The 8,445-nt window shown below is 54.1% G+C and overlaps 1 long non-coding RNA gene across 1 annotated transcript; it reads right to left on the minus strand.

Annotated features, from left to right (window-relative positions):
- Positions 1–1,837: 1,837 nt before the first annotated feature.
- Positions 1,838–8,020, minus strand: LOC103172826. Its single transcript, XR_006086236.1, has 4 exons — positions 7,945–8,020; positions 4,846–4,902; positions 3,056–3,099; positions 1,838–1,938 (listed from the first exon to the last, which is right to left on the minus strand). It is a non-coding gene; the product is annotated as an uncharacterized LOC103172826 (long non-coding RNA).
- Positions 8,021–8,445: the final 425 nt, after the last annotated feature.

The raw sequence follows: 8,445 nt of genomic DNA on the forward strand, positions 1-8,445 counted from the left end.
GTGTGGGTGTCAGCCCTGCTCAGTGTGTGAGTGTGGGTGTCAGCCCGGCTCAGTGTGTGAGTGTGGGTGTCAGCCCGGCTCAGTGTGTGGGTGTCAGCCCGGCTCAGTGTGTGAGTGTGGGTGTCAGCCCGGCTCAGTGTGTGTGTGCGGGTGTCAGCCCGGCTCAGTGTGTAGGCGTCAGCCCGGCTCAGTGTGTGGGTGTGGGTGTCAGCCCGGCTCAGTGTGTGGGTGTCAGCCCGGCTCAGTGTGTGGGTGTCAGCCCGGCTCAGTGTGTGCGTGTCAGCCCGGCTCAGTGTGTGAGTGTGGGTGTCAGCCCGGCTCAGTGTGTGGGTGTCAGCCCGGCTCAGTGTGTGGGTGTCAGCCCGGCTCAGTGTGTGGGTGTCAGCCCGGCTCAGTGTGTGCGTGTCAGCCCGGCTCAGTGTGTGAGTGTGGGTGTCAGCCCGGCTCAGTGTGTGGGTGTCAGCCCGGCTCAGTGTGTGGGTGTCAGCCCGGCTCAGTGGTGTGGGTGTCAGCCCGGCTCAGTGTGTGCGTGTCAGCCCGGCTCAGTGTGTGAGTGTGGGTGTCAGCCCGGCTCAGTGTGTGGGTGTCAGCCCGGCTCAGTGTGTGGGTGTCAGCCCGGCTCAGTGTGTGTGTGCGGGTGTCAGATCGGCTCAGTGTGTGGGTGTGGGTGTCAGCCCGGCTCAGTGTGTGAGTGTGGGTGTCAGCCCGGCTCAGTGTGTGGGTGTCAGCCCGGCTCAGTGTGTGGGTGTCAGCCCGGCTCAGTGTGTGGGTGTCAGCCCGGCTCAGTGTGTGGGTGTCAGCCCGGCTCAGTGTGTGGGTGTCAGCCCGGCTCAGGTTAGTGCTCTTTCTCTCGCCTCTGAGACAGAAGGTTGTGGGTTGAAGCCTCACGTTGGGACCTGGAATCACATAGTCTAAGACGACACTGTAATGCAGCGCTGGGGGGGGGTGTTGCATTGTCAGTGGTGCTGTCCTTCAGATGAGAGGTTAAACCGAGTTCCCGTCTTCCTGTTCAGGCGGATGTTAAAGATTCCGCGGCGCTAGTCAAAAAGAGAAGGGAGTTTCTCTCTTTCTCTCAGTGTCCTGGCCAACCTCATATAAAATTGGTCACTCACTGGAAGGCTGATTGGGGGACATTGCTGTGGGCTGTGTTGGCCGATAAATACACAGTCCCTCCATTTTACAGTAAATAATGATAATCCTTGCATTTCATGTCTTACCATGTCTTTGTCATGTCTCAAAGTCTTCAAAGGATACACCGTAAAGTTAAGTGACTGCGTGTTTTGTGGGCGAATCAAGGCAGCCAATTGTGCCCAGCGACGTCCTACAAACAGTCATGGATTGAGTGCCCAAATATTTTTTTGGAGGGATTACTACCCAGTGAGCCAATCGACTAACAAGAGGATTCCTACTGACTACAGAAGCACATGTGTGTGTGTGTGTGTGTGGGGGGGGGGGTGAGGTGGGGGGGCGGGAGGGGAAAGTAAGGAAACTTGGCTAACGTTTTGTCCTGCTGGGAATCAAACCCATGTCCTCTCGCTTACGAGGCAAGCGCTCTAACCGATGAGCTACAGGACTGCACTGATGGGGGTGTGAGGAGGGGTCATTGCGATGTAAGACTTTGTTATGTTGCTTTCACTTTGAATAGCGTTGGAGGAGAGGGAGTGAGTGAGTGAGTGAGTGAGGTGAGCAGTCAGGCTTAGTGTTAATTAACGCCACAAGTCTTTTGTGATGGAACAGTTGCCTCCTTCACGACCAGTCTCAACAACCTCCCCTTCGGCCACCCTCCTTCCGTCTCTGCCCTCCACCTTCCCCAATCTCAACCCACCCCAATCAGGTCCTAATCCCTGACCATCCAGCATGAGGCGCTGTGTCAAATTGCTCACCAACGTAAAACTGTCCTCCCACGAGCAGCTCATCTGCATAGCCGTGTGGATCCCTCTGGGCAAAGACAAATACAGAGACACAGACATTCAGACAGAGTCCGCTCAGTAACAGCAAGATAATAATAATAATAATCATAACCCTCGCATTTGATACCGCGCCTTATCACGTCTTCGAGTCGTCTCAAAGTTCTTCACAGAGTACAGTCAATTCACTTTACAGTATATTCTGTGAAGTCCTGTAGCTCAGTGGTTAGAGCACTCGCCCCGCAAGGGAGAGAGCCCGGGTTCAATTCCCAGGTGTGGGGAAACCTTCCTTACTCCACACGCACACATGCCTCTGTTTACAAGCAGTAAGTACGAACCCGCTTATTAGTCGATTGGCGGATTGCTTTTCCGGGGGTAATAATAACTTCAGAAATATCGAAATAAAATAATAATTTAGTCACTCAATCCGCGGCTGTCTGTGGGGACGTCGCTTTGCGCAATTGGCTACTGCGTTTCCCCCACAAAATACAGTCACGGCACTTTACAGCATATTCTGTGAAGCGCTTTGAGACGTCTCGAAGACGTTATTATTACTATTTGGGTATGGAAGGCCCTGGTGAGAGCAGTGGCTCAGACAGAATCCATATTGGGTTTGAGAGGGAACCAGACAGATATCTAACAAGGTGAAGGGGGGAAAAGCCAGGGAAATGGGACTGAGAGGGTAGCTCTTGAGGGAGTGCGCCGACAATATGGACCAAAGGGCCTCTGTGTCTCTCTCTCGCTCTGTGTAAATGTCTGTGAGTCCAAGACTTGGCGAGCTACAAACACTAACCTTCACCCACAAAGCCCTCTACGTTCTTGTTCCCCCTCTACCTCTCCGACCTCCTAACCCCATGTCACCCTGTCTGCTCCCTCCGCTCGGCGGACACCGGCAGCTTCATGCCTTCCTGCACTTCCCGACCCCACCATTGCCGGTCGGGCCTTCAGCCTCTCTGCCCCCTCCTCTGGAACTCTATCCCGCAATCCCTCCGCCTCCGCCCCTCTCTCGCCTCCTTCAAGTCCGTCTCAAGACCTTCCTCTTCGACTGCGCCCTCAGACACCCTCCCACCCCCTCCCCCGCCCTCCATCCTCTCCTGACCCCAACTCAGGACCAAAAACCCTTGACTGTCCAGCGCTCTGGGACATACCGTTCATGTGCGGTCTCCCTGTTCATCACATCCATAGTCTCCTCCTACAACAACAAGCACAGAGAAGGTTACACAGCAGCTCAGCTCCCACTGCCAAACACATTACAGTTACGCGGCGCCTGCCTTTCACGTCAGGAGAATGTCCCAAGGCGCTGGGCTGCACAGTCAGGGACACACCCGAGCGGGGAGTTGGGAATGGAAGGGGTTGAGGGTGGGGAGGGTAGGGGTAGGAGGGTGAGCGAAGGCACAGTTGGTTGAAGAGGAGGGTCTTAAGACAGGTATTGAAGGAGGTGAGAGAGGGAGGGAGCGAGGCGGAGGGACTGTGGAATGGAGTTCTAGAGGGTGGGGGCAGAGAGGCTGAAGGACCACACGCCTGCCGATGGTGGGGTGGACCGGGCGGGGGAGTTGAAGCAGGGCAGAGCCCCCTGAGCGGAGGGAACGGACAGGTTGGTTGGAGGTTAGAGCACTGTGCAGAGCAGTGACCATAGCTTCATTGCTAACCAGACTAAGCACACAGCAGTCCCTCTGCGATTGCGCCTTTGGCCATCCTCCCTCCCCCACTGCCCTCTACCCCTCCTGACCCCAATTCGGGTCCCAAATCCCTAATTGTCCAGCGCCCTGAGACGTCTTTCTGACGTGAAGGGCGATATACAACTATAATGCCTCACATGGAGAGACCTGGGTTCGATTCCCAGGTGGGTCAGGGCAAAATGCTGGGCAAGTTTCCTTACTCCACACGTAAGGAGGTGGGAGCAGGTAGGAACCCAGTTGTTAATTGATTGGCGGATTGATTTTCTGGGGTAATAATTTGTTCTAAAAAAAAATAAAAAATTGGTCACTCGACTGTTTATGGGGATGTCGCTGTGCGCAATTGGCTGCTGCGTTTCGCCCACAAAACAGTCACTACACTTTACAGTGTATTATCCTGTGAAGCGCTTTGCGATGTCTCGAAGATGTGATAAGGCGCTGTGTCAAATGCAAGGATTATTATGTCATTATTAGTATATAATCGCTGACCAGGCGGTTGGTTTATTGCATTACTCTCCTGAGTCTGACAGTAACAACAACAACATTTGTGTGGTGATGGCACCCATTGCTGGAGTATTTGCCAGCGACTAGGACACCGCCGGGGGTGAAGGGTGTTATATAAAGGCAAATTGTTGTTCTTTGTGGTCGTGCCCTTTCGCTCGCGTGGGGCCTCCAGTGACCGAGGCCAGTACTACAGCCTCTGGCACAGCAGATTGGGAATCACTGTGTGTGTGTGCGGGGGGTGGGGGGGGCGCTGTGTGTTTGCGCGTGAGGGACTATGTGTGTGTGTGTGCAGTGTGTGTGTGCGTCACCCCAGCCCTCACCAGGCTCCACTGGCTCCCAATCGCCGAACGGATCAATTTCCAGCTCCTCTCACTCGTCTTCAAATGGCTTCACGCCCTGGCAACTCCCTACCCACCTCTCCGACCCGCTGCCTCCGTTCAACCGGCTCCGGCCTCCTCCTCGCCCCTCGTTCCCTCCACACTCCACCATCGGTGGCCGAACATTCACCCAATTCCCCCACGAAACTCTGTCACACTCTTCCTCTATCCCTCCTTCCCCCTCGCCCCTTCCTTCCTCATCTTCAGGTCGTGCCTGAAAAGGTCCTCTTAAGACCGTGCCCACCTGCCCTGGGACCCTATCCTGTGCGTGTGTGAATGGATGGAGCTGCAGGGATTCAATCCTCACCCTGTGAGACTCTCTGAGACACTACCCTACCCTATTTAAGTGCAAGTTGTTGTTGTTGTTGAGGTGACGCTTACCTGCCTGATTTGGTCAACTCGGCTGCTGAAAGTCCTGCATGAGGCGAGCGGGAACGACTGGGGGAAAACACACACCGTTCAACTCACTAAACCACCCCAGCATCGACAAATCACAGCCTCCAGGCCTCTCTCCCCATCGTGTCTGTGCTGGGGCTCACTCCCCCAATGGAGCTCTCTACTCTAACCCCATTCCCTGCTCTCTCTCTCTCTCTCCCATGGTGTCTGTGCTGGGGCTCACTCCCAATGGAGCTCTCTACTCTAACCCATTCCCTGCTCTCTCTCTCTCTCTCTCCCCATGGTGTCTGTGCTGGGGCTCACTCCCCCAATGGAGCTCTCTACTCTAACCACATTCCCTGCTCTCTGTCTCTCTCTCTCTCTCTCCCCATGGTGTCTGTGCTGGGGCTCACTCCCCCAATGGAGCTCTCTACTCTAACCCCATTCCCTGCTCTCTCTCTCTCTCTCTCCCCATCGTGTCTGTGCTGGGGCTCACTCCCCCAATGGAGCTCTCTACTCTAACCCCATTCCCTGCTCTCTCTCTCTCTCCATGGTGTCTGTGTTGGGGCTCACTCCCCCAATGGAGCTCTCTACTCTAACCACATTCCCTGCTCTCTGTCTCTCTCTCTCTCTCTCCCCATGGTGTCTGTGCTGGGGCTCACTCCCCCAATGGAGCTCTCTACTCTAACCCCATTCCCTGCTCTCTCTCTCTCTCTCTCTCTCCCCATCGTGTCTGTGCTGGGGCTCACTCCCCCAATGGAGCTCTCTACTCTAACCCCATTCCCTGCTCTCTCTCTCTCTCCATGGTGTCTGTGTTGGGGCTCACTCCCCCACTGGAGCTCTCTACTCCATCCGCAGACACCAACTGACAGCTCATCCACCCAATGACACAGTGACAGAGAGCAGGCAAAAATAGGGCGGGGGGTGGGGGGCGCGGGACAGTGACAGAATTGGAAGAGCAGAGAGAGCACTCCTCTCCCCCTCAATTCCACCCCACTCTCCCCTTCCCTCAACCCCTCCCCTGCACCTCGCCCCTCAATCCCTCCGCCTCTCCCCTTTATTTAATAGAGGTGTTCAAAATTATGAGGGGTTTCGATAGAGTGGTTAGGGAGAAACTGTTCCTTGGTAACAAGAGGACACAGGTTTAAAATGTAGTTCAGTGGTTAGAGCACTCACTTTGCAAGTGAGAGACCTGAGTTCAATCCCCGGCAGGTCAGGGCCAAACCTTGGGCAAGTTTTCCTTACTCCACATAATAATAATCCCTCCAAAACCAAAAACAATAATAAATTGGTCATTTTCAATCTACGACTGTTTGTGGGACATTGCTGTGCGCAATTGGCCGCCGCGTTCGCCCACAAATATACAGTCAATTCACTTTACAGTGTGTTCTGTGAAGCGCTTTGAGACAACAACGACAACAACAAAATTTCATTTATAGAGCGCCTTTCACGTCGTGAGGATGTCCCAAGGCGCTGGACAGTTGGGTCGGGACTCGAGCATTGGGGGGAAATGGTCAAGGTGAGGGGAGGGGAGGGAGGGGGCGAGGAGGGGGGAAATGGTCAGGGTGAGGGGAGGGAAGGGAGGGAGCGAAGAGGGGGTAGAGAGTTGAGAGCGGAGCTGAAGGTACGGTCAAAGAGAAAGGTCTTGAGACCGGCCTTGAAGGGGGAAAGGGAGGAAGCGGCGAAGGCACTGGGGATGGAGTTCCAGAGCCTCGGGGCTGAGAGGCTGAAGGCCACCGATGGTCGGGCGGTTGGGGCGGGGGGTGTGGAGCAGACCGGAGCCGGAGGAACGTCAAGACGTCGAGAAGATGTGAAAAGCGCTATATCAAATGCAAGGATTATTATTATTATTAAGATATTATTAAGATAATTGGCAAAAGAACCAAAAGGTAGACTTTTTTTTAACCCAGAGAGTTGTTACGGACTGGAACGCAACGCCTGAAAGGCTGGTGGGGGCAGATTCAATGACAACTTTCAATAGGGAATTGGCTAGGTACTTGAAAAGGAAAATTTTGCAAAGCTATGAGGTAAGAGCGGGGGAGTTGGACTTATTGGGTAGCTCTTCCAAAGAGCTGACACAGGCACGATGGGCCGAATGGCCTCCTTCTGTGCTGTAACGCCCCCTACCCACTACCCCCACCCCCTCCTGATCTCAACCCCCAGTTCGGGTCCAAATCCCTGACTATCCAGCCCCTTGGGACATCCTCCCAATGTGAAAAGCGCTGTGTAACTGTCATTCACACACGTTTTCAAATCCCTTCATACCCCGGCACCGCCCTACCTCTAAGACCTGCTTATCCCCTCAATCCCAACCCGGTGCCTCTGCTCGACTGGCTCCGGCCTCCGGCTTGTCCCTCGTGCCCTCCGCTCCACAATCGGAGGCCACGCTTTCAGCTACTACGGCCCAAAACTCTGTCACTCTCTCCCTCTGTCCCTCCCGCCCTGCCTCCTTCCTTCCCCATCTTCAAGTCATGCCTGAAGACCTTCTTATCCAGGTCACACACGCTCCCACTGGCTCAGTGTCGCACTCCGCTACTGTCAAGCACTCTGGGACGCTGCCCTGAAGGGCGCTGTGTGAATACAAGTTGTTGTTGTGTGGGGTGCGCCTGTGTGAGCATGTATATGCGTGTGTATATGTGTGTGTAATAATGTGTACATTCATATGTGTGTGCGCTGTGTGTATGTGCGTGTATATACCGTGTTCCATCACTGTCAAGTGCTCTGGGATGCTACCCTGCATGAGGGGCGCTGTGTGTAAATGAAATAAATAATAATAATTCTTGCATTTGTTACAGCGCCTTATCACCTCTTCAAGACGTCTCAAAGCGCTTCACAGAATAGACTGTAAAGTGAATTGACTGTATATCTGTGGCCGAAACACGGCAGCCAATTGCGCACAGCAGCGTCTGTCCCACAAACAGTCGTGGATTGAAAATGACCAATTTATTATTGTTTTTGAGGGATTATTATTGGGTGTGTGGAGTAAGGAAACTTGCCCAAGGTTTCGCCCTCTGCCTGGAATTGAACCCTGGTGTCTCGCTTAAGTTGCTGTTGTTGTCCCCAGGTTCCCTCACCCACCCCCCCAGGCCAGGCTGTCATACTCACCGAGCTGGGGCAGCCCAGGTTGACCGAGGCACTGCTCCTGCGACACCTCAGGCTGCTGGGCTGAAAGACTGAGGCGGTCTCGCTGTAAGGAAACATTCACAAACAATCAGCGAAGAGCCACAGGAACCACTTCTCTCTCTTCCATTGCCTCGTAGGCCACGATACTGGAGACACTGCAGCTTTTCTCAGGTCTTTTGGCCTTCAATCCCACACCCAACCAGTCATCGCTCACGTAACATTGGTGTCATAATAAAAATAATGCTTGCATTTGATACAGCGCCTCATCACGTCTTCAGGGCATGTCAAAGCGCTTCACAGGATATGCAGTAAAGTGCAGTGACTGTGTGCAGTCACTATATCGGAGACCTGTAGCTCAGTGATAGACCTGGGTTCGATTCCCGGCAGGGCAAAAGGTTGGGCACATTTCCTGACTCCATCCACACCCCTGTTTACCAGCAGTGAGTAGGAACCCGGTTCTTAGTCGATTGGCAGATCAGTTTT

The sequence above is a fragment of the Callorhinchus milii genome, unplaced genomic scaffold (genome assembly GCF_018977255.1).
Source record: "Callorhinchus milii isolate IMCB2004 unplaced genomic scaffold, IMCB_Cmil_1.0 Scaffold1317, whole genome shotgun sequence".
Taxonomy (NCBI): Eukaryota; Metazoa; Chordata; class Chondrichthyes; order Chimaeriformes; family Callorhinchidae; genus Callorhinchus; species Callorhinchus milii.